Genomic DNA, 23,658 nt, shown 5'->3' with positions numbered 1-23,658 from the left:
TATGAGCTTCTTTCTTCCGGCCGGAGGGTGGCAGGGGGCAGGAGAAACAGGAGCCAGAGCTTGCCATGCCACTTGGCGTCTACTTCCACTAACACTGGCCCTATCCATGCTCGCCTCCTCTGGTTACACTGAAATGTCTGGCTGACATGAGCCAGCCATGTTCTGCATTGCTGACTGCATTTTTAATGGGGTCTGACAGTTGTACCCTGAATTAAATATCCTAGTCTGCTCTGAAATCCACTCTAAAAACAAACAAACAAATGCATAAGGGGCTCTCCCATGACCTCTGTTATTCAGTGGCTAGAGAAATCTGGGGTGTGGGGGGATGACTGGTTAACCAGACTAGATACAGATCACAGCACACGAGACAGTCATTGTCAGAGGTGCAGGACTTTAGGGATCAGTGCACCAGCCAGAGAGAAAGGCAGAATTCCTGACTTGTGAAAAAGCTGCCTTTGGGTCAGCCGAACTGTTGGTTGCCTCCAACATCCAAATACACCAGAATCTTCACTCCCAGGTATAGCTCCAGATGTCCCCCAGCTGCTGCTCAAACCTAAACCAGCTCTCCTGGGCCTTGAAACATCCCTGGGGAACACAGGAACTCCCAGACTAAAATTGAGCATGAACGTGAGTGTCACAGCCTGGAAACCTGGGACCTGGAAATCCATGCCAACTGTCTGGATGAGATGATGTGTCCCAGTGACACAGACCACAGATTTGGCCAACCTGTCAGCTTCGCCTGAGCCCTGACAGGGCAGCAAGAGCCTCACAGTCTAGCTCCACCACCTCTGCAGTCCCTTCTCTTGCTCCCTTCCCATGGTAGCCTTTGCTCTAGTCAGGCCAACCCACAAGAAGTTCCTGGAACTAGCATTTCACCACCGTGGCCCACAATGTTCCCCCAGACAGGGAGGCTCTTCACCTACCAATCTCAAGTCTTGCCTCAGCCTCCTCTGAGTTCCCCAGGAAGACGTAGCCCGTTGGCACCTGTGTTCTGGACGCCTCTTGCTCCCTGCCTGTACGTTTGTTTGATTTTAAGGAATTTGGACTAGCTGACCTCCAAATCCCCTTCCAGCTCCAAAATTATATTGGCTTATGGTTCCATGGTTGTACATTATGGATAACTGCGAGTGTCATCCTCTAAAAAAATATGTGTCGAGACCTTTAAGTTCAGAGCTTAGAGGAAGGTGGCTACGAGAAAACAAATCCTGGAAGAAAGCAGACAGGAAAACGACACCAGAGCGTCACCATTTATGACAGGAAGTCATCTGTTTCCCAAACACTCACAGATCATGTACTATCTGCTCAGCACGACTGGAACGCAGGAAGACAGGCAGCATTCGAAGACCTTTCTGGGCAGGTACACAAGACAACCCCCCAAGGCAGGAAAAAGATACTAGAAATTTTATCTATTTACTTTTATCTTTAAAAGTTTCGCTAAACAGTCCTAAGATAGGGATTGCCCCTGGGATTTTCCCTGTGCTAAAGGAAATATGGGGCTCTCACCCTGTGCGTGCGTGCGTGCGTGTGTGTGTGTGTATCTGGATGATATCAAGAACCCTCAAAACTCAACAATAAGAAAGTGGGCAAAAGATTTTAATTGACTTTAACAAAAATAAACATGGCAAACAGGCCCATGAAAAGATGCGCAACATCCCTAGTAATTAGGGGAAATGCAAATTAAAAACACAACGAGCCCTGGCCGGGTAGCTCAGTTGGTTAGAGCGCTGTCCTGACATACCAAGGTTGGGGGTTTGACCCCATAAGAACCGACCAATGAATGCACCAATAAGCGGAACAACAAATCAACCTCCCCCGCCCCCGCTCTCTCTCTAAAATCAATCAATAAATAAAAATTTAAAAATTAACCCCCACAAAACCACAATGAGATATCACTACACACATAGTAGAATCGTTAACTTATTTTTTAACCGACAAAACCAAGTGCCGTCAAGAATGTGAAATGGCCACTTCGGACAAGAGCTGGCAGTTCTGGTTAGTCAAGTGAAATGGAAATCCACGTTTACGCAAAGCCCGTATGAGAATGCTTTTAGCAGCTTTATTCAGAATTGTCCAGAACTGGAAGCGATCTAAACGGCTCTCGACTGGAGAACGCATAAACAAACTGGTGCGTCCATATAACACGACTGTAAAAAAAGGAACAAACTACGGATACGCAGAGCCGCCGGACGAATCTGAAAGGCGTTAGGCTGCGGCGGCCGGTGGCTGCACAGGCTGTGGGCGCAGGGAGAGCCCGCCTGCGAAGGGCTAACGGGCGGCGGGCTGTTCTGATGGCTTACTTCTGGGAGCGGTTACGAGATTATATATTTGTCGAAACTCACAGACTGTGCACCAAAGAGTGAATTTTACTGTGTGCAGGATTAAAAATATTTTTTAAAAATCCAAATAAATAAAAATTAAAAATCCAAAGACATTGTAAAGAATAAGCATCTCTAAAATTCCCTGCAGCTCTACACTACTACATTTGTATGGTTAGGAATTGTAAACAATTTCCTTATTTAAAAGAATTCCAAACAAAGAGCTTCAGAGGGGTTTGTAGCCTTGTTACAAACCCCTTTTCTGAAAATTTGCAAGAGCAACGGCAAAGTTGAGCACAAACCTGTGTGTAACTGGTGGATGGGTTGGACATGGGGATCGGGAGTTTCATAAGCACAAAGATGCTACCGATGCTTCATCTGAATCTCCCTCTCTTTACAAGTTTTCAGAGAGGGAAACTAAAAATGAAGTACCGAAATGCACTCTGCTTGGAACATACTTCTGAATCACTGCATCCAAAAGTGATAAACAAGAGTTTTAAAAAATAAAGAGTATATTCAATGACATATACTTTCGACAAAGTGAGATTAAAAGCAAACTTATAATTTTTTTCTCCCATCCTTTAAACTGCATAAATTACTAAAATTTTCCTCTCCTATATGTTTATAATGTACATATCACATAGCACACGTGTACCATTTATAAGCATACATATTAGGAGTGTACGCTCAAACATGTTACTTCCAGGGGTGTGTGATTTTAAAAGTTTGGAGGCCACCGCTCTGGGGGCTCCAGGGTAGGGCCCCAGAGGAACCTTCTGGAGCCTGACACAGATTAGAATTCCTAGAAAGCGGGACTAGGGGAAGACACGCACAGAAGAGAAACGCCAGCCAGCCCCAGAGGCACCTCGCAGGGCCACCAGGGTTTTTGCAGGCTTGTTCTGCGAGAGCGTGCTGGCAGAGGCCTGCAGGCTGCAGACGGGCGCTGACCCCCAGCAGGGCTGTCCCCGACAGCATCCACTCAGGCAGCCCCTGGGCCACCGTCTGGGAGCCTGCTTCCCGGGCCTGGCACCCGGGAGCAGCTGCGTTTCCCGGGGCACAGCTCTCCCACCAGGCCTTTCGCCCTGGGGCCCCTGCCAAGTCCACAGTTATGATGGCAAAAACAGCGACTGAGAACAACAGGCATCTTGCAAATAGGCACAGACAAGAATAGCCCCGGCTGGGGCACTGTATCCTGTGGGGCCCAGCCCGCCCGGCCCGGCGCAGCCAGGCGCAGCCTGGCACTCCCCCGAGTGAGGGTGGTACCAAAGGTGGGGCGTCTGAGAGGAGGCTAAGGAAGCAATTAGAATGAAGCGAACAGACCTCAGACCAGGAGATTCCCAAACAGACTGTCAGACACATTTGTTTGCTGTCAGCACTGCCAGGCAACAAGGCGGTGCTTTTCCATGTTGTGTGTCAACTGAGGCTGGTATTCGGGGCTCCAGGAAAGATTTTTTTTTTTTTTTTAAATTACACAAAACTTTTCATCTGTCCTTTATAAGAAAGTAATCATTTCAGGCCCAGCCCTTCCAGTCAGCTCAAAGGAACGGAAAGGGCTTTGAGTTTCCTGTTTAGTAGCCAAAACCACTGATTTCTGGCCTCTTTGAAAGTCTGGAAGACAGAAGCTCCTTTTAAAAGTAGGGAAAAACCAATACTCTTTGCTGGTGTGGCTCAGCAGTTGAGTGCCCACCTATGAACCAGGAGGTCACAGCTTGATTCCCGGTCGGGGCACATGCCCGGGTTGCAGGCTTGATCCCCAGGAGAGGGGGTGTGCAGGAGGCAGGCAATCAGTGTCTCTCTCTCTCCCTCTCCCTTCCTCTCTCTGAAATCAATAAAAACCATATTTTAAAAAGAAAAATGAATACTTTTGGGGGGAGGTGGCAACACAGCAGACATGTGGGTTCTTTCCCCATGGTAACAGCTGCAGGTCCTTAACCCCTGGAGTCCTGTACACTTGAACAGACTCAGGCACGAAGTCCTCCTGGCATGAGCAAAGCCTCTCACACATAGGTCCCCTCCTCTCACTGGGAAGGCCAACCATTTTCAACTGAGCACATGCCTCTGGAGATGTGCAGAGAGGTCAAGGAAGCAGATGTCCCCCCGCGAGCTGTATACATATCTGCCTATGATGGGAGGACCGAGTCTCAGCACCAGAAATTCAGGATCAAAGTCTGGTTTTACAACTTCAGCTTACTAGCTACTTGACCTTGGGAGAATTAGGTAGCCTCTCTCAGCTTCCACATCTTTTACATCGGTAGATGGAAATCACGTCTATATTTCACAGGGTTGTTGAGAACAGTAAGTAAAACAAGGTCACCGAAGTGCAGAGTGAAAGGGTCGGTTCCCTATCTGTCCTCTCTGGTTTTTTCAGGAGCCTGGAGAGGAGATGAAAAGGCTGGTTCTGACCTGCTTGGTTCTTCAACATCCTTTTCTTTGGTCTCCCCTTTCTCTACTATTATGACAAAAGACAAGTTTTCCACTCTTTCCAACTCAATGTCTCCATAAAAATGGAGGGATGGGACGAAAGCTCCTCAGGATCCTCTCCACTCATAATGTTCTGTGATTCCTTTAGAACACTTGGTACTTGCCTCTCCAACCGACCATCCACAGGCACAGTTTTAATTAATGGGCTTCAAGGCTTTGCCATCTACTTAGCTGTGTTACTAACTTAAGCAAGCCAATTAACTTCCCTAACACTCAATTTCCTAATCTGTAAAATGGACACAACAAAATAGCATTCACATTCACACCAGGCCTGCATACAAATAAATGAGATGCTGTGCATCAGAGAGAGCGCTGCCTAAACTTCAAGGAATTATATAAACGTTGTCCTGAGAATTTGTTTTATTGTATAACTACAGTATAAAGTACACAATTCAGTGGCTCTTGGTGTATTCACAAGGTTGTGCAGCCATCACCACTATCTAATTCACACCCCCTAAAAGAAATCTCACACCATGACCAGTCACCTTCCAGCTCCCTTGGCCCTAGCCCCAGGCAACCACAAATCTACCTTCTGTCCCTATGGGTTTGTTCAAGGCACTATATACTATACTACACACCATCTCTGTGGAAAGGCAGCAGAAGTGTTAGGCAGAGACAGAAAAGAAAGGTAAGTAAAACCCCTGCCCCTGGGGTGCCAGCTGAACGCCCCCACTTCAACAGAACTGACACGAGGCTGGGGAGGGTCGGGCCAGGTGCTTTTCCCTTCTGTCTTTTCTCCATCCATGGCGAGACCTGGTGGAGTTTCCTATTTAGGGTCAACGTAAGCCACGGGCTCCATGCCAAAGACCTGAAACCCAAGCCAAATAATGCTGGATCCTGTTTGGATTTCACCCCGAGGAAGCATATGGAGAAAGTAGAAAAGGTGAGAATCAAAAGCAATCATGAAAATTTCCAGAATTAGAACTCAGATGCAACTTACAGGAAGAAACTGTGACCATTTAGCTAAGAGAAAAGAAGATGAAAGGGGATTTCTCCCATCTTCTCGGCAATAAGGACAAGGGGAAATGGACTTAGATGGAATTAAGAGACCCGGGTTCATTATAAGGGAGACTTTCCTGACTCTCTGGCTCCCACACTGGGACACAGGTCACCAGGAAAGACTAGGGAAGGACAAGGCCATTCGTGTGTGTTTACGGCCTACAAAAAGCATTCGCGTCTGTCTAGAAACTCTGAATGGGGTAAAAGGCAGTGTGTGCGCCGAGGGGCAGGGGCACGGTCTCCCCCAACCCCCTTCCCCTGGCTCTGAGCTTTGGGAGGTCTCAAGTCAACCTCACATTCCCGAAACAGATGGAGGGAGGGGCAGGGAAGGGACTGGCTCTGAAGGAGGAAATGTCTGCAGTGCGGAGTCATAAAATTCCAAGGGCAGCGAGCGTACCCGTGACAAGAAACGGCGCCAAAAGCCAAAGGCAAAAGGTGGTGAGGGGACGTGGGGGCCACATTTTACTGCTGAAAGGGGGAGATCCGGGATCTACGTCACTTAATGATCAGACCTTTCAAACTGACCTCCATGAAACAAGCTGCTGTCAGGGATGGACCTAGAATAGAGGTGGAACAGAGGAAGATCCCGCAGGCTGTGCTCTCGCGCGTGTCACTCCTGCCTGCCTGATGTGTAGCGGGAAAGATGCAGGCGCGGAGCCGGGGAGGCCTTGGATCCAGCCCTTACTAGTTGTGTAACCTTGGGCAAGACACTTCAGCTTTCTGAGCCTCAAGGTCCCACCTACGGAAGGGAGAAGCAATGCCTATTCCCAAGGGATATCGTAGTGTTACATGGATGCCTAAGCATGAAGCACAGTACCCGGCTCAGAAAAAGTATTTAATAAATGCTTGTTTACTTTCACACCACCCTAGGCTTTCGGGATTTAAAATGGGAGCAGTATGACTCGTCCTGAAGGGCTGGGCTGTCTTCCCAGACTCTCATAAGCTCCTCCACAGCTACAGACCTCCACGGCTCCTCTCCCACACCTCCCCCAGCTGTCCTAAGGGCCTCAGATGTGGCTTGGGGCCGTGTGGTTGTTCTCTGATGAACCGAGGCTCTCTAGTCTGTGGCAAACGGTTAGGACAGTAGATGCCAATGTAAACACACAGCCAGTGGGAAAACAGATGCTGCCAGCCCTCAGCATCCTGCTTTCCCCAGAGGAGGCATGGAAAGCACGCTTTCTCCAGGACAAAGAGCAGGGGCGTATCGTGGTCACACGAGCGCTAGCCACCCTCGCACGGTCTGTGCGGGGAGACAGAGTTAGGTAGGAGAGATGCTGGGATCAGGATGTAATGGCAACAAGTCATTAATCGCCGGGCCCTTTGCAGTTCAACTCAAACATAAAACTAAACTGGGAGGATGCTGAAATAGTGCTGCTCAAATTTCTCTCAAAACCATTAGGCCTTTGAGAACAATTCACCGTTAATGTCTATACACCTACGAAGGACAAATACCGATTTCTTAAGATTTATGTTTCAATCTACGCTTCTGTTTCCAAAGCCAATTGGACACTGGCAAGTGAAAATGATCTTACACTACAAAGGGTATCTGTGAAGTCAGTTGGCAAAACCTACAGACTCTCTAGGTAAGTCTTGCCCTGCAACCAATCCAGGCAAGAAGGCCAGAAAAGGCTTCCCTCTAAGACTTGAGCTTCGGAGGAAATTGCTTTTTAATTATTTTCTAACAAGCAATTCCTATAGCAATACTGGAGAGGGTTTATAGATGAGACTGAGGTGGCTCATTAAATTGTGAAACATCAACAATAACGGCTCACATTTACATAGTGCTTACTGTATGCCAGGCTGGATTCAAGTTGTTTTATATCAGCCAAGTCATTTAAGCCTCTCAACAATCTAATGAGGGAGGTACAATCATTGCACCCACTTTACAGATGAGAAAAGTAAGACAGAGAGCGGTTAAGGCATGTGCTCAGGGTCAACCAACCAACCCATGAGAGACCCAGGTAGTCCAGCGTCCAGGTCTTGGGGAGAGTGAAGATGGGATAACAAGGGTGTTGTCCAAGGGACTTTATAGAAGACGAGAGCCTAGCAGAATCAGACTAATACTGACACACATAAGATGTGAGCGTGTGCAGAGCACTTTCACATACATGGACTGAATCAACCTCCAACATAACAGAGGAGGAAGCACGCCCATTGACTGGCTTGGCTTTACAAAGCTTCTAAGTCAAGGCCAGAGCTTAAACCTATGGCTTTTGACTCTAAGCTCCTCAATTTTTCAAGAGCGTGTCCACTTGGAAAATCCATCTCTTTAAGAAAGATGGAGCAAGCCGCCAAAACTGATGAAACTCGCTCAGGCTGTGCAGCTTCCTCTGCTCGGATTCCGTATTTACTTAGCAACTGCCCAAATCGAATTCTCTTGCTCAAGGAGGTGTACCTTCCAGGAAGATAACACACAGTTTAAGCTTTCAGAATTATCTGTTCCCCTGTAAATTAATAAATTAGAATTCTGGCCTACCAATGAGCTTCCCATGAATTGTGCTAGAGTGAATCTCTCCACCAGAGCTTGGTCACCCTTGAGTGAATGGAAAAAATTAAAATTGTAAACCTACAATGCTTAAGACTGACAGGACCACCAAGGGATGTTCTCTGCATCTCAGCCTGAAAACAGCCTTCCCAGCTCATTACTGAATGAATGATTCTTTTTTTTCTTTTTAAAAATATGTCTTTACTGATTTCAGAGAGAGGAAGGGAGAGGGGGAGAGAGAGAAACATCAATGATGAGAGAGTCATTGATCGGCTGCCTCCTGCACGCCCCCCAGTGGGGATTGAGCCCGCAATCTGGGAATTGAACCGCAATCTCCTGGATCTCAGGTCTATGCTCAACCTCTGAGCCACACTGGCCGGGCTGAATGATTCTTAATTTACAACCCGTGGGGAAAAAATAACTGAAAGCAAGGAAGCCCCTTAAAATTCCTTTTTTCTTTGGCACCTGACCTTCCTGGCAAAGACTGAGCAGAGAACCCAGAAGAATGCTCGGGGAGATCGTAAAAAGAGAAACACTTAATAATAACTGCAGTCGGCAGGAATCTCATGCAGTATAGTGGAGGCTCTCAAACCAAATACGCACATGACTTTGTCCAGTTTTAATTTCACAGACTATTGAGATTTGAGGAAGCTCTGAAGGCCAACCACTCACCTGGGCATGGAACCTTGATCACATTTAACCTTTGTGTTCATAAACCCCCAGGGGCTGGGTTTAGGAGTAGAGTGATGAAGGAAGAGCCGGTGTTACTTAAAGGGTCACAGTGGTGAGGATCATGGTGGGGTTGAAGAAATCACAGCCAAAGAGCTCTTAAGAAAGAGACATAAACATACGAACGTTAGAAAGATTTCTGCCAAAGCGCAAAAGCTAGGCACTGGTGACTGCTGGGATTGCCTCTAGAAACACAACCGACTTGGTCGCAGTGACCAGCACCCACTCCCAGCCCCGCTGGCACAGCCGGATCATCCGCCTCCAACTAGCGTGATGTCCTTGGACAGATCCTGCTCCTCTGGGCTGGGATTGCACCATCTGTGAAATGAGGGGGTTGAGTAAGGTCTCCTAGAAGGGTGAACATCTTGTGAGTCCATATTCTCTAGAGAGAACACGCCTCGCACATTAAACAAACATCTCTGACTCAGAGTTAGACCTATTCCCTGGTGTTTGTAAACTTCCTGTTTATCGGCATGGAAGGTCTTTCCTACCCATCAGCTGATCTGTTTACTGATAACTTCACCCTGACACGGCCCAACCCTCTGCACATATACATTCTGGCGCTCAACTTTCTCCCCGGCTGACGCAAAGGTCTCGGGCCTATCGTACAAGATCGGGCACCGGAAGATCATCTCCCAGGCCCCAAAGTGCTGGGTCACGCTAAGGCGTCCGTGGTACTAAAGGGCTGGGGAGGGGAGTCCAACGTCCAATGACAGGGGTATGGCTCCGAATCTTGTGCTGTGGTCACATGAAGGAATACTGTGCCTCCATAATTGTGTGTCAACAAATATTTCATGAGCAGCTGCGTCAGATTTTACTGGGCACCATGAAAACACAGAGAGTCGGCTCTGCCCTGAAGGTGCTTGCAATCCAGCTAAAGGGACTAAAATATGTACAAAACCATGTATGTCCCTATCATACATTATGGATGTTCAAAGGATTCAGAGAACACAGATGGGACCGGAGAGGGCACTCTGCGTGCGCACTGGGTGATCAGCAGGGGGCTCGCCTTGGGAAGAACGTAAGGTTGAAGAGAACCCTGAGCACTTGGCACAGCCTGTGTACACCCCCCACCGCTCCTTGGGGAGGAGGCTAACTCACCGAAAAGTCAGCAGTGGTACCTAGATGTCTGCTACATATAATAATAAAAATAGCCTGGCCGGGGCGTGGCTCAGTGGTTGAGCCTGGACCTAGGATCCAGGTGATCGGGGTACGATTCCTGGTTAGGGCACATGCCCGGGTTTCGGGCTCGATCCCCAGTGGGGGGCATGTAGGCGGCAGCCGATCAATGACTCATCATTGATGTTTCTGTCTCTCTCCCCCTCTCCTTTCCTCTCTCTGAGATCAATAGATATATTTAATAATAATAATATAATAATAATAAAAACAACAGATACCTTGAATCTTCCATAGTTTGGTACCGCCTTGGGGCATTCTCTCAAGTACTACTGGGCTTTATAAGTGGGGAAAGGCAGGAGCCAACAGGGCCAGAGCCACTCCTAGAAGCCAAATCTCCAAAAGCCCTTCTCTTTGGACACCTACTTTGTTTTGAAGTGAGTGTGTGCATTGTTTATTGTGCGTGGTCTAAACACAGGGCGCTCTATCACTCCCCCCTCCACTGATCTTTTCTTACTGATGGGGGTGGAGAGGGTGTGGGATCCTCAACAGCACTGGGCAGCGAATCTGAAAGCAGAACTTGCTCACATTTAAACAAGGACCAGCCAGTTGAACCATGGAGTGGGTGTTTCCATGCAAATTCCAGCACTTTCAAATTGCTCCACAAACGGAGCCCAGCCAGGACAGCAAGCAGTGGTTTGTGTTTTGTTTTTTTTTTGCAGCCAGCTCTTTGATTAGGTCTAGAAAGGGACTCAATTAGCATCATGGAAACACAGAGCAGATTTCAGAAGGGAAAGGTCAGCTGCAAGCCTCAGCGTTTGCTCTCAGCCATCTGCCGAGCAGGAAGTGCTTCTCAGATCTATTTTTAATCACCTTCCCCCGGCACGGGCTCCTGGGAGAAGGCAGAGGCCAGCCTTACTCCAAGGCAAACATTTAATTGCTACCTTTCTGTACACGTTTTTAAATAGTCTCTGGACGTTCTGGACATCATTTTCAATATATTCTGGGCATCAACCTATACCCAGAGGCCCAGTTCTCTGGCTCTGTTACTTGGGCACTGCCTACAAGGTTATCTTTGGGGGCCACGGGGACCTCCTCTTGAGGAAATTACCTGAGCCTGTTTGGAGTACCAACTAACTCCACCTAACATAACCATCCCTATAACTAGGTTCCAGGTATCTGCCTTGGTTGCTAGTGGCAAAGAAGAGATGGAAGTTTAAGTTCAGGATACAGGTTCATTCCCCAAAGCAGTAAGACTAACGGAGGGGCTACCTGCGCAAACTTCCTGGTCACTCCCCTTTTTATTTTAACCGCTTATATCCCTTCAGAAAGGTAAATTAAAACCAGTTCATCCAGCAGTAAATTTGTTACTCAAGGTATGGATTGGCTAAACGAAGACAGGTTTCGCCTCCATCCGCAGGGGCCCAGCCTATGCTGTGGCTGGTCCATCCAGGCGCAAGAACATTTGGTCCACTGGCTCCCCCGGCCCACTCCAAGACTCCCCGTAGCTCTTGGGTCTTGGTTCCACCCAGCCCAAGGAATGAGCCATCTCTGCACAGGCTGGACAGGGAGTCTGGCATGGCCATGGCAGACTATGCAGAAACAGAGCCTGGCTCAGGAGCCCCTGCATTCTCCCAGCCCACATACTGAACAGAGTTTCCTTGTCTCCTGACACAAACTTTCGGCCTCTGATTTCCACCCTAAGGTAAAGCCTAAGTGTATGTGCATTAGTGGCTCAGCCAAGTCAAGTTCCAACAGCCAATAGGGGACTGGGGCCAGGCAGCTGGCCATCACCCCATCAAACCCAATAGTGGGGGACTGGAGGACCCACTGTGCCCCAAGACAAAGAGACAAAGGGGTTGGCTCCAGTTTTCCCCACCTCCCCACCCTCCCTCTTCCCTCTACTTAGGAGCTTATCTGTCAGTGAGCAGCCGATGGGAAAGCTAAGCTGAAAGGGCACCTTGGCTGAGGGATCTTTGCCTGAGGATGTGAAATAAGAGACCAGGTATTTGGGGCAACTTAACACCAGCAGGAGCCCAGCCAAAGAGCCAGGAGGAAGGGACTGAATAGGTGGACATGTGCTGCACAGGAGATCTAACCTCCCCCTCCCCCTCCCACCCCCACCCCCACCCCCAGGAGGGGGGCCCTGGAACCTCTCCCCTCGGTGCCATGGAACTCTGCTCTAGTGAGCTGGGCATGCATGTCCCTTAAAATAAAAAAGGGCCACTGCACAGGGTCACTCCCCCTGACCCAGTTGGACCATACATTAATTAGGGCTCTGAGCCCTGCTGACTCTTGAGCTCCTCTGCTTTCTGGTTTCAGGAGCAAAGGGAGTTAATCAGTAAACAGCTTAAAAAGTAACTCTTCCACCCCTTCCCGCTGGCCACCGTTCTACAGGAAACCCTACTTACAAAAAAACATACACACACAGAGGAAATCTGGGGTTCCATATTTGGTCCAAGTGTAAAACCCCAGGAACGGAGAGTTTCTTAGAGATTTCAGAGCCAGGCAGACAGCCTGGGAAAGACCTGGAGAAGGGGCTGAGCTGAAATAATTCACAGCAAGCAATAAACCGTGTGGTGGATTACTTAGGGGCATGGACTGGGGGTCCTGCCTAAATTCCAATTCTGGTTCTACCACTTCCTAGCTGGGTCCCCCTTGGTCAACTCAATATGCTTCAGCTTTACTTTTTTCCTCTGAAAATGGGAAAATAGTAGCACATCTCTCTCTGAGTTGGTATAAGATAAAAGATGTGAGTCACATAAAAAGTGCCCAGTGCAGGGCCTGGCATTTAGAACACACTCAGTAAAATGATGACTATTTTCAATATTATTAGAGGAATGCCTCCAAAGAGCTGTTTCCTTCTTCAAACAAATGTTAGTCAAAACCACCCTTTGGGCCTTTAAGCAGTGGAAAGGGCTAGAGGGTAGACAGTGGATGGTAGGACAGCATGGGTGGCTATTTTCCAAGTACTCAGAACATTTGTCCTAGAGCCGTGGCTCCCAATATTAGTACTAGTTGCATAAGAATCTCAGGGGGAGAGGAGTGGTACTTATTAAATAGATCCCTCCTAGGGCTGGATTAGGATGAGGCCAGCCAGAAGCTAGAACACAGCATTTAAGGAGGTACTCACTCTGAAGGGCTGCCTTCGCACTGGTACAACCTAGGACACACAATTTAAGGAGGCACGCACTCTTAGGTGCGTCCTAGGTGACTTGTTTGTTGCCCTAGTCAGGACCCTCATTCCCACGCACATTCAGGCCTACCCAATAGGAATCTCTGCAGGCAGGACCTGGAGATCAGCCTTTTCACTCCAAGTTATTCTGATGTGCTGTCAGATTTGGGAATCGTGGCCCAGGAACCCCCATTTTCTAATGCCAGTTTTGATTAGGCTCTTAAAATACATGAAGACAATAGAAGGCACTTACCACCCCCTCCATTTTGCCCTGTCCTGAACCTCAAAGCTACGCTGAAAGCCATCTAAATCCTGCAACTCAGTTCTCCCTTTAACAGAAAAACACGTAAACGTGGAGTTGCAATTGCCATACGAGGATGACTCAGTGAGCCCCAAGAAGCCAGAAGGGGTCGCACAAGAGGGAGTGCCTGGCCCAGCAAACCAGGGAATCCAGGGAACGTTAAAAGGCCCTCTTCTCAGAGCTATGGGTTGGCCAATGATTTATCTGATTGTTTAGCTAAAGGCACCACCAGGAAAGGAATGAGCCTGGTTATTAATTACAGCCACTGACTTAATTACAGTGCTTGTTAACTTTATACAATATCAACATTCCTATTCACACAAAGCTCATGAATATGTGGTTTATGGAAACTGGAGAGAAGTTGAGTCCAATCTGAATCAAATGCTATGACTCCCTGGCTTAAACCCTTTTAGCAGCTCCCACAGCACGCATAATTAAGTCTAACCTCCATAGCTGAGCCTCTGAGCCCCGCGATCCACCCGATGACCTCCTGATTCCTTCTCACATGCCTCCTCCATCTCTTACCTGTGGTTCCCCAGGCTGGGTCGCCTCTAGAATGTTTCTCTGCCTCTATTTGGGATGGACCTCCCTTTCTCGTTCACTTAGTAAACACTTGTCCTACTCTTTGCCCCCACAGCATCCTGAAGGATCAATCACCTACTCAAAGCTTATGTTTCACATCTCATTTGCCTTCCCTGCTAGATCATAAGCTACTTCAGGGCAAGAATTTTGTTGCATCTATTTCTGTATGCCCAGTGCCTCATGCAGTACTTGTTATTTGCTGAATGGTCAGAGGTGAAGTGGCTTATCCAATGCTACTGTGAAGTTAGTGGCAGAGCCAGACGAGAGCTGAGGTGGCTTGACCCGACCCTTCACTCAGGGCTTTTTAAATAGTGCTGACTCTCCATCAGCAGGGCCCCACATGGTCTTCCCATCAGAGTGTTGAGATTGCCTGAAACTATGCACACTGTCTGGCTGAGTCACCTTGTGACCTTTGGTGGGAACTTGTGCATGCTGCGTGGCTGAGGTTGAAGTTTGGCCTGTGGAGTGGAATTCTCTGTGCAGCTAAAACTGACACCGGAGTGTCAATTAACCTTGTCAGTGAGCACAGTGCGCCAGCTCCTACACTATCCGCACCACATGCAGCCACCTGCTGATTTGGAATTCCTCCTGAAATCACATAAACCCATTTCTCCAACATGCATTTCAACTACCTGTTAGAGTAGGCGGCCAGAAAGATGTGAGCTAGGTTAGGCAGTTAGGGCTTGGAGGGGGTCTATGTGCCACAACAAGCCAAAATTAGACAACGAAAGCAACAGACCCCTATGTGAGAAGATTTAGAGCCCCTCCAGGATGTGGTCTAACCGGTGGCATAACAGGTGGGTGAGGGAGCCTTAAAGCTTGAAGATATATGTTTTTAAGAAATAAGGAAGGGGGAGACTTACTTAGGGACACTCCATCCTAGGGGTATAAATTCCCCAAAGCCCCACCTAAGCGGGGCGCTTGGTTTGGTTCCGGCCGGCCGAGCTGCCTGCTCAGACTATACCTGAGTGTATTCCTTTTCTGTAAATAAATTCTCACCTGCTTTTGCTGCTATTTGTTGTGTCATATGAATTTGTTCTTACAGGAAGACAAGAACTGAGGACGCAAAGGACCATCTCTGGCCAGAGGCCACCCTGACCATCGCTGACGTATCTAGCCTAGGAGTCGACAGACAACACAAAAGGGTCAACTTGGGCCTCTCACGTGTTTTGCAAATAAAGTTTTGCAGGAATGCAGCCACACTCGTTGATGCACTCTATGGGTGCAGAATGGAGTGGCTGAGACCACATGGCCTGCAGAGCCTAAAATATCTGCTATCTGGCCTTCAGAGAACGGTTTTGCCCTCCGATAATCTACTGAAGGAAAGGGGAATTAAGACGTCGAAGAGCTCCCCCGTCTACCAAGAGACTGGCTGCCCCCATTCTGGAAGTTAGTGGACTGGCTTTTGCATGATGTCATTTCTTTTTTCTTTTTTTTTTTTAGCACTTGTTATAGGCCTAGGATACAGAAGGAGGTTTTGCCTAATGGAGACACAGAAGGGCCTGAAATACCTCCCACGTGGCCTGGAGTGTAATGGTCCTCAAGAAATGCTTACCGAGTAAACAAAGGGTGGGAAGCTGGCCAGTCCGTGCCCTGAACAAAAGTCCACCCCTCTCCCTCTGTGAGTTTCAAGGTGACCAGCCATACAGGTGCCTGGCCGCAGCCTGGTGACCTAGATTTGTCAGACCATATCTTACTGGCTTTCCTTCCTAGTGTATTTACCCAACACCTGCCCCTTCAGTGCCCAGGGCAGACTGGCCTATTGCTTTAGAGAAGGCGGGGGGGGGGGGGGGGGCAGGGAGGAGCTCTCCTCCCCCACAGATACTTCGCTTCCCTTCCTTCTCCAGCTGAGGGGAAGTTCAAAGCCTACGGTGGCCTACAGTGACCTACGGAGCTGCAGGAGGTCCGGTTTCTCTTGCTTCCTTTCTCCTTAGGTTTTCCGAGTGAATCTGTCTGGGGCGCACCTTCAGGCACTCTGCAGAGCCCTCCCTGTCATTCTGAACATTTGGCGTGGAAAGGGGAGGGGCCTGCTGAGGGTCAAGTCCAGCAGCTTTCAGAAATAAACGGTGCAGCCACCAGCAATGGTGAGAGGCCTGGTCCTGCAAACAGACATTCCTCCCAAGACACATCAGAGAACAGCAGGTCTCACTCATTGGCCACCTTGAGCTGCAAGAGCCCAGCTGGCAGTTTTATGAGGCCGGACTAGCTGGGGTTGACCTGACGGGAGGACATGGACAGTCAAGGAAACAGCTGTACACATTTGGGCATGGAAATCAGGCAAATGGAATGGAAAGTAACATGGAAATGTTGGTTTCTCAGCTGCCCCAGACAACTCAGTGCCAGGATCAGAGTGGAGATCCCCACCTCCACTGTCACCAAAGGGTACTGGGTACAAGCTGGGTAAGGCATACATCGGTTCGCTTTTCTGTCCCCTCATTTACCTGTTAGAGAGTAGATGTTACAGTAATGTTCTTGGTGGGACCAGCCCTGACCAGGAGGTAAAGGAGTTCCTGGGCCCCTAAAGATAGATCATTTAATTTCTGACAATCATTAGTTGCCCCTTTAAAGACCCAAAGGTATTGGGGCTGAGGAGGAAGGAAGAGCCAGTGCCACCTGCTCTGCCTCTTGACATCACTGTGGTCTGGAGAGAGGAGCTTGTGGACTGATTAGATGATGTTTTCAGCAGCAGCTGGCAGAGCCGGTCTCCTCCTCTGCTCCCCTCCTCCCCTGAGTCACTGTCCAGCCACCAGCAATAGGCAGAGGGCGGGGAAGCAGAGAGCCGAAGCTCTCCTGGGCTTGGCAGCTTGGACCTGAAACAATACTCTGTGTCACCAGGTCAAGCCCTCCCCTTAGGAACAAGCTAAGTGCTTTGGAAACAAAGGTATCAGAGATTTTTTTTGGTTTGTTTTTTAAAGATAAGCAGAATGACTTCTTTCAAAGGAAGATCGCCCCCCTCTCCCACTCCCAACCCCACCTGAACCATCACAGAGCGAACCAAACTGAAGCAATTCGTAGCTACAGCTAGGGCTCAACAGGCTCGGACACCCAGGCCTCGAATTCTCTTCCAGCTGCCTGGGCTGCAGTGTCACAGTAATTTGAGGTCTCTGTAACCCTGCAGATGTGTGGTCAGAGGCAAAATAACCACCTGACAGAACAGGAGGAAGGGGGTGGGGGCAGATTTTCCATTTCAGTTCCATCTGCTTGCAGGTAAGGCCCCAGAGAGAAGGGTGGAGGCTGCTGCTGCTGCTGCTGCGATTTAATTACCTCTAGAGAGCTGTTGGTCCCTTTGGAATTATAACTAACGAGAGACTGGAGGATCATAGAGGCCTCAGAAGACCAGCTGTATTGCTAAAGGGCTAAAGCTGAGTCTCTCAAAAAAGAAGGAACATATAAAAATATACCAGGACATGGTTATGTTTGAGTGACACTTTCCATTTTAATTTTGCTTAATGGTCGCAGAAAACAGCAGCTAGCGGCCTTCACTGAGCATTTACAATATGTTGGGTACTGTGAAGTACTTTATATTGATAACTTCATTTAATTTTCACAAGAGTTCTACCAGGTATCTAATATTAATAGCATTCCCACTTTCTCAACGAGGGCGTTAAGACACAGAGTGGCTACTTAACTTGCATAACTACCAAGCGAAGCAGCCAGAGTCTGAACCCAGGGAATGTTCTGGCTCTGGCTTCACACTGTTAACCACTCAGTTATGTTGCCTCATATCATCTTTTGCTGCTACATTAGGATCAGAAGATGGGGGATGTGGAAGGAACCTTGAAAGGCAGTTTAATCTAAAGCCCCATTTGGAAGGGCAAAGAGAAAGGAGAGCCAGAGACAGCAGTCTTGCCCAAGATCACACAGCTTGACACTTGAATTCTCCGGGCTGCCGGCCCTCTCCCCTCTCCCCGGGGCTGCCTCCAGCATTTACAAGCCCCGGTGGTGCCGAGGTAGCAGGTGGTGCTGCAGGGAGGAGGTGGCAAAGTACACGGGCGAGAGGCGCTTCCTTTCTCTGGGCCTCGCTTTCTTGATCTGCAAAGCGAGGAGCTGAACCAGAAAACCCAGGTTCCAAGGCCCCTCCGGCTCTGATGTCCTGAGCATCCATGACTCCGGGCCACTTAGAATCTTGTTAGGAAACAAGGCAATTGTACGTAAAAAGTGCATGTAACCGCAACAACACAGACCTCGTTCCTACGAGGCGGACATTATTAATTGCCAAACGAGCAAGCAGGCAGCGAGTTTTACAGACATTCAGTGGGGGGAGGAGATCCTCTAGTCCAGGAAGACATCCTAGAAAACACTTAAGCTGGTCTTCAAGAATGGGTGGAGGCTACTTTCTAGAAGGCTGGATGGAAGTGCTTATTGTTGAAGAGAAGAGACCCTTTTTTTCATAACAGTCAATGAACAGGGCTCTTTCCACATCAGTCTATGAGCTTTTTAACACAGTTTCCTAATACAACGTCTAGGATATATTGCAGCTTTTTTGCATTTCTCTTTCAGCCCTTTTCTGGTCATGTTCTTACCATGAAAGGAACAGTTGCCTGACCTTTTCCTAGGTGGTTGATGAAGAATGCTCAGCCTCACGGGCCTGATTCTATTTCCTTTGTGTTGCAAAAGTGACCGTGATGGTGTTCGCCTGGTTTTCGGGGCTCCATTTTGCAGCTTCCAGTCTTTTCTAGGAACAACCACGTATGTTGTGCATGTGGCCACACAAGGTGCTTAAGAGCAAAATAGATTTTCCTGAGCATTCAATCAAACTTCCACACAGTGAACTCTCTAATGTGGACTCGAAGTGTATCTGGTATATATTATTTAACTGTAAGGTACTTTTGTGTTTTAAAATTTTCTACCACATATTCGATTTTAATAAATGCATGAGTAGATGCAAAAGAAGAAAAAAAAAAAGAATGGTTAGAAACTGAATACAGTGATAGAAGGGATTCTCCAGGCAAGGAGAAAGCAAGGAGGGAACACAGGTTAGGACATACCCCGCTACTACCACTGAGAGCCCAGAAAGTAATCAACGCCAAAAAGAGCCGCCTGGGTCCTTACATGGGAACAAGGGCACAGACCTATCTCAATCTGTATCCCACACAGCTTCCTGGTAACCTGTGGACTTAGGCGAGTCACTTAATCCCCACCTTGAAGGGATGTCGTGAAGCGCAGGAAGGAAAACGTCTAAAGGAGTCCCCAGTACATAGCAGATGCTCAATGAACAGCAATTAATAGCCACAATGTCAACTTTCCATCCTGTGCTTTTTATGCCACCAACACAACCTTCTCTGTAACATTCTGCCCTCCTTGGGGAGCCTTCCATTCCCCTGTGCCCCAAAGATGCGGGGATCAGTTGGCTTCCTCTCCCTATCCGTGGTATCCACACCAGGGCCTGGCATGTTGTTTCGAACGCAAAAAAAAAACAGAGCTGAACAGGCCATGTTATGACAGTGGACTCTGGGGTCAGGCCCCCAAATATGAGCAGCCAAGCCAGCAACGGTGCAGCTCTTCCATTCCAGGGGTGGCAGCGTGCCAGTGCTCAGACAGAAACACGGGGCACAGGTCCTGCCCCCTGCCCTGCTTCCCAGGGCACACCGTGTTGAAAAGGGCTTCTTTGGGCTTTGACTGGGAGCACACGCTCCCCATCACCGGCGTCCTCGCTGAATGCCGAGACATTTGTGTACAAAACCACGCTTGTGATCGGATCCTTACAGACATTTGCAAACCACAGAGTTAATTTTCAGGGTACGCCTCATAGCTCAGTCAACATTTCCTTTGGTATTTAAAGCAACCACAGAGAAAAGATCGCATTTGAGCAGATTCGTGTGTTCCCGCTGCCTGCAGTCTGCAGCAAAAAACAGATGATTCACCAGACTCTGCCCCTGGAAGCTCCTTGGATAATAAATTGGTGAACAGTCCTACTAGTGCCCAGATTCATTTTCCCGGGGAACAGGCATCACTGTGGGACAGGTCTGCCTCCATCCAAAGAGTGTGAGTTCCTGAACTCAGTGCCTCTTGTTCGCGGCCATAAAGGATGAGAGGCTGGCCTTTCTTTCCCAAGCAGTGGTCAGCAAGCATTTGCTGAATGAACCCCTCCAGGTCACTGCAACGCACACGCACTAGTTTCTCCACGTCTAGTCTCTTCCGCAGTTCACCTACCACATCACATTCGCCATCTCACAGCAAAGCTCTGCTCATGTCATTACTTGCTCCAGAGTCTTCAGTAGGATGAAGTCTGAACTTGTACTCTCCCAACAATCTGGCTTCAACCTACCCTTCAGTCTCTGTTAGCCTCACGGTTCCTCACTATCTAACCCAAAGAATGGCTGCTCCTTACACACTCCCTACCTCCCCTTCTTTGTTCCTGCGGCTCCCCTCTGGCCCCTCCCCATCCGCTTCCACCTGTCTAGGTTCTTGCTTCAAGGCACATCTCAATGGCACTTCTACCAAGTCTTCCTAGAACTTCAGTTCCTAGACAGATGGATCATAGAGGGTTTTTAATTTTTATTTACTTATTTATATTAGAGAAAGAGGAAGGGAGAGGGAGAGAGAGGGAGAGAGAAACACTGATTTGTTGTTCCACTTATTTGTGCATTTGTTGGTTGATTCTTGTATGTGCCCTGACCAGGGATTGAACTAGCAACATTGGTGTATGGTGAAGACGCTCTAGCCAACTGAGTTACTCACCCAGGTCCCATAAAGGGTTTGACCAACAACCCCTTTGAAAACCTGATGAAAGCACGGAACCCTCCCTAGAAAATTATACATGCACACAGAACTAAACATACAACTTCAGGGATCCCTTGAAGCCAGTCCACGGACCCCAAATTAAGACCCCTGATACCTGTCTCTATCCTGGAGTACTAAGTCATTCACTCAGACATTCACTGAAAATCTACCAGTCTTTAATAGCTGTGCCGGGTTCTAAAGACACAAAGATCACACGCATCTCCTCAAGTAGTTCACAAGTGAATGGGAGACGTGCATAGTTAGTTACACTGTGATAATCGCTTTAAGATAAACACAAGGCGAAGTGCAAACTTCAAGAAGGGATGACTTGTGAACCTATTATCTCCCCAACTACAGTCCAAGTTCCATGAAGATAAAGCCCTTAAGGGAAGTAGCATAATTTCTAGTACAGTGCCACACACACACATATACACACACAGGGTATATGTCTAGTGTTTGTGCAACGACAGGACAGAGCCGATGAGACAGAAGAGCAAGTGCGGGCACAGTCCCCACTACCATCACCCGCACGCACCAGGGGCCTCTGAGATCCTGTTGTGGTCCCCTCTTGGAACAATTATGCCATAAAACTATCCCAGACTATTCATGACTGATCTCACCCTGACCTGATTCAATCTCTGTCTCTATTGGGGGGAAGATGCTATAAGATATTGTATCTTATAAGCTCCAAACGGCTTCTTTTCACCAAAGAACACTAATCTAACAGCATCCCTTTGGAGATTTTCTGTACAGACTTGGTTCACCTGTCGCTCCTTCCTCGGGGGTCACCAGATACTCTCTGCGCTCTTCCAGAACTAATACTTCCTGGATAGGAGATTAGGACTTTCAAAGGTCAAGTAGTAATTTTAGGTTAGACACGTGATTTTCCTCACAGAAGCTAAATTGACTGAATGTGCTTTGAAACTGGGCTTATTGCCTTATGTTGGAACTCTCCCATCATTTATCACTCTGCCTTCGCTGTGCCTCAGAAATGCTCTTTGGGACACACTGATAAACATTCAGCAATGGTTTTCAGACCCAGCAAAAGCAACAAAGGCCCTCACTCTATCACATGGGCTGTTCTCAACCTTTTGGTGCTTAAAGCTCATTAGTTACTCTGGTAAAAGCCTGGGTCCCACTATTTTAGAAACAAAAGGTTCACGTTTTATGAGGTAGACGTTTATAGGTTTATATACAATCTGGTTTTTCCCATCTTGCTAGAATAGAAATACTAATTTTACTGAATCATGGTTTCTGTAAAAATCATTGGCATATATCCACTGGATACCAAAAATCTCTTAATTGATAAAATTAGAATTCAAAAAATAATTTGCTAGAATTACCTAAGTGACATATCTTATTGTACATGTTCTTTACGGCTTATTCTGCTCGATGTGACACAGCAGTCACTAACACTACCAATCCAATCCCCTGCACACTAGAACACTTTCCAGAGTACTCAGAGAAAATGAAATGAGTAGATTTTTAGAAATTCTGTTCCTGTGTTTTTTACATGAGATTTTCAGGACATAGGTAATTGCATTAATATTCTGGAGAGTTAGTTTTATTGTACATTAAAGACAAGCTGGTGGGGTGGGAATTAAGAGAAACCTGCCCTGGCCGGTGTGGCTCAGTTGGTTGAGTGTCATCCCATGCACTGAAAGGATGTGGTTTGATTCCTGGTCAGGGCACATGCCCGGGTTGCAGGCTCGATCTCCAGTTGGGGTGCATGCGGGAGGCAGCTAGTCGATGTTTCTCTCTCTCCTCCCTTCCTCTCTCTCTAAAACCAATAAAAATATTTAAAAAGAAAACGAGAAATAAACCTGATAGGTAGACAGAATGGGGCAGATCTCTGTACTTCCCTACTGGCACCCCCCCCATGTCCACTACCTCTAAGTCATGGTGTTGGGGGTACAAGTATTTTGAAAATCTCTGGTATTGAACACCAGTGCTCAGAAGCAGAGCCGGGAAACCGAGGTAGAGCGGGCCTCTCAGCAACTACGAAGACAATACAAGACCTCAGAACATTTTGCTCCCAGCCTCTCTTTTCAGAATGATGACAGCAACGCTTCATCTAACGTCTAGGCAGGAAGGTAACACCAAAACACCACCGTTGTAAGCCCAATGGAACCTCATGCAGAACAAAAAGAACTGCCTCCTAAAAGCTCCCCACTCAGAAGGAAACATGTTGCCCTGAGCTCTCTGCACGGAGCACAGCTGAGGAGTGTGGAACAGACGCCTGGCTCAGAGGCTGTGCAACCTCAGCTCGTCACTGAGTGGCCACGGCCTGTTTCCTCATGAAGAGGGGCTGGAACTCTGGGGATTCTGCATTTGTCACCAGAAGACAACTGACCTGAAGGTTTGACATATAAAAACTAGTTTGGGAGGGTGAGCAAAGATTTCTTCCTGTCACCTTCCCTGGATCCCACACTCCAGAGCCTCCTACAGCACCTCCCCTCCAAGGATCCAGCCACTAAAGCCACCAGTGTCTGCAAATGAAGCCACTGTCCCTAGAGTGGGATGGTGACCGATGAATCCAATTCACTATCCCCAGATGGCCTGCTCCACGATGCCACAGAAGGGCTGACAGGTGGGAAGGAAGGAACGATTACAGCAGGAAGCTTTCGGGGAAGAGCCTTGTGGAGATCCAGGTTTCCCTAACAGTACCCACTGAGCTGAGGGTTCAGGTGGTTCTCACTCAGGGCAGCCAAATGTTCCAACTGAAACCATTATTATTTTATAGCCAAGATAT

At 48.1% G+C, this 23,658-nt stretch overlaps 1 protein-coding gene across 3 annotated transcripts in view; it reads right to left on the bottom strand.

Annotated features, from left to right (window-relative positions):
- The window catches only part of YPEL2 (yippee like 2), a 56,130-nt gene that overhangs the window by 9,881 nt on the left and 22,591 nt on the right, over nt 1-23,658 (bottom strand). The gene's annotated exons all lie outside the window — the stretch shown is intronic.

This window comes from Miniopterus schreibersii (assembly GCF_964146895.1).
Source record: "Miniopterus schreibersii genome assembly, chromosome: 16".
NCBI lineage: Eukaryota > Metazoa > Chordata > Mammalia > Chiroptera > Miniopteridae > Miniopterus > Miniopterus schreibersii.
The sequence above is the reverse complement of the archived record's forward strand: the minus strand, read 5'-3'. Positions and strand labels throughout refer to the sequence as shown.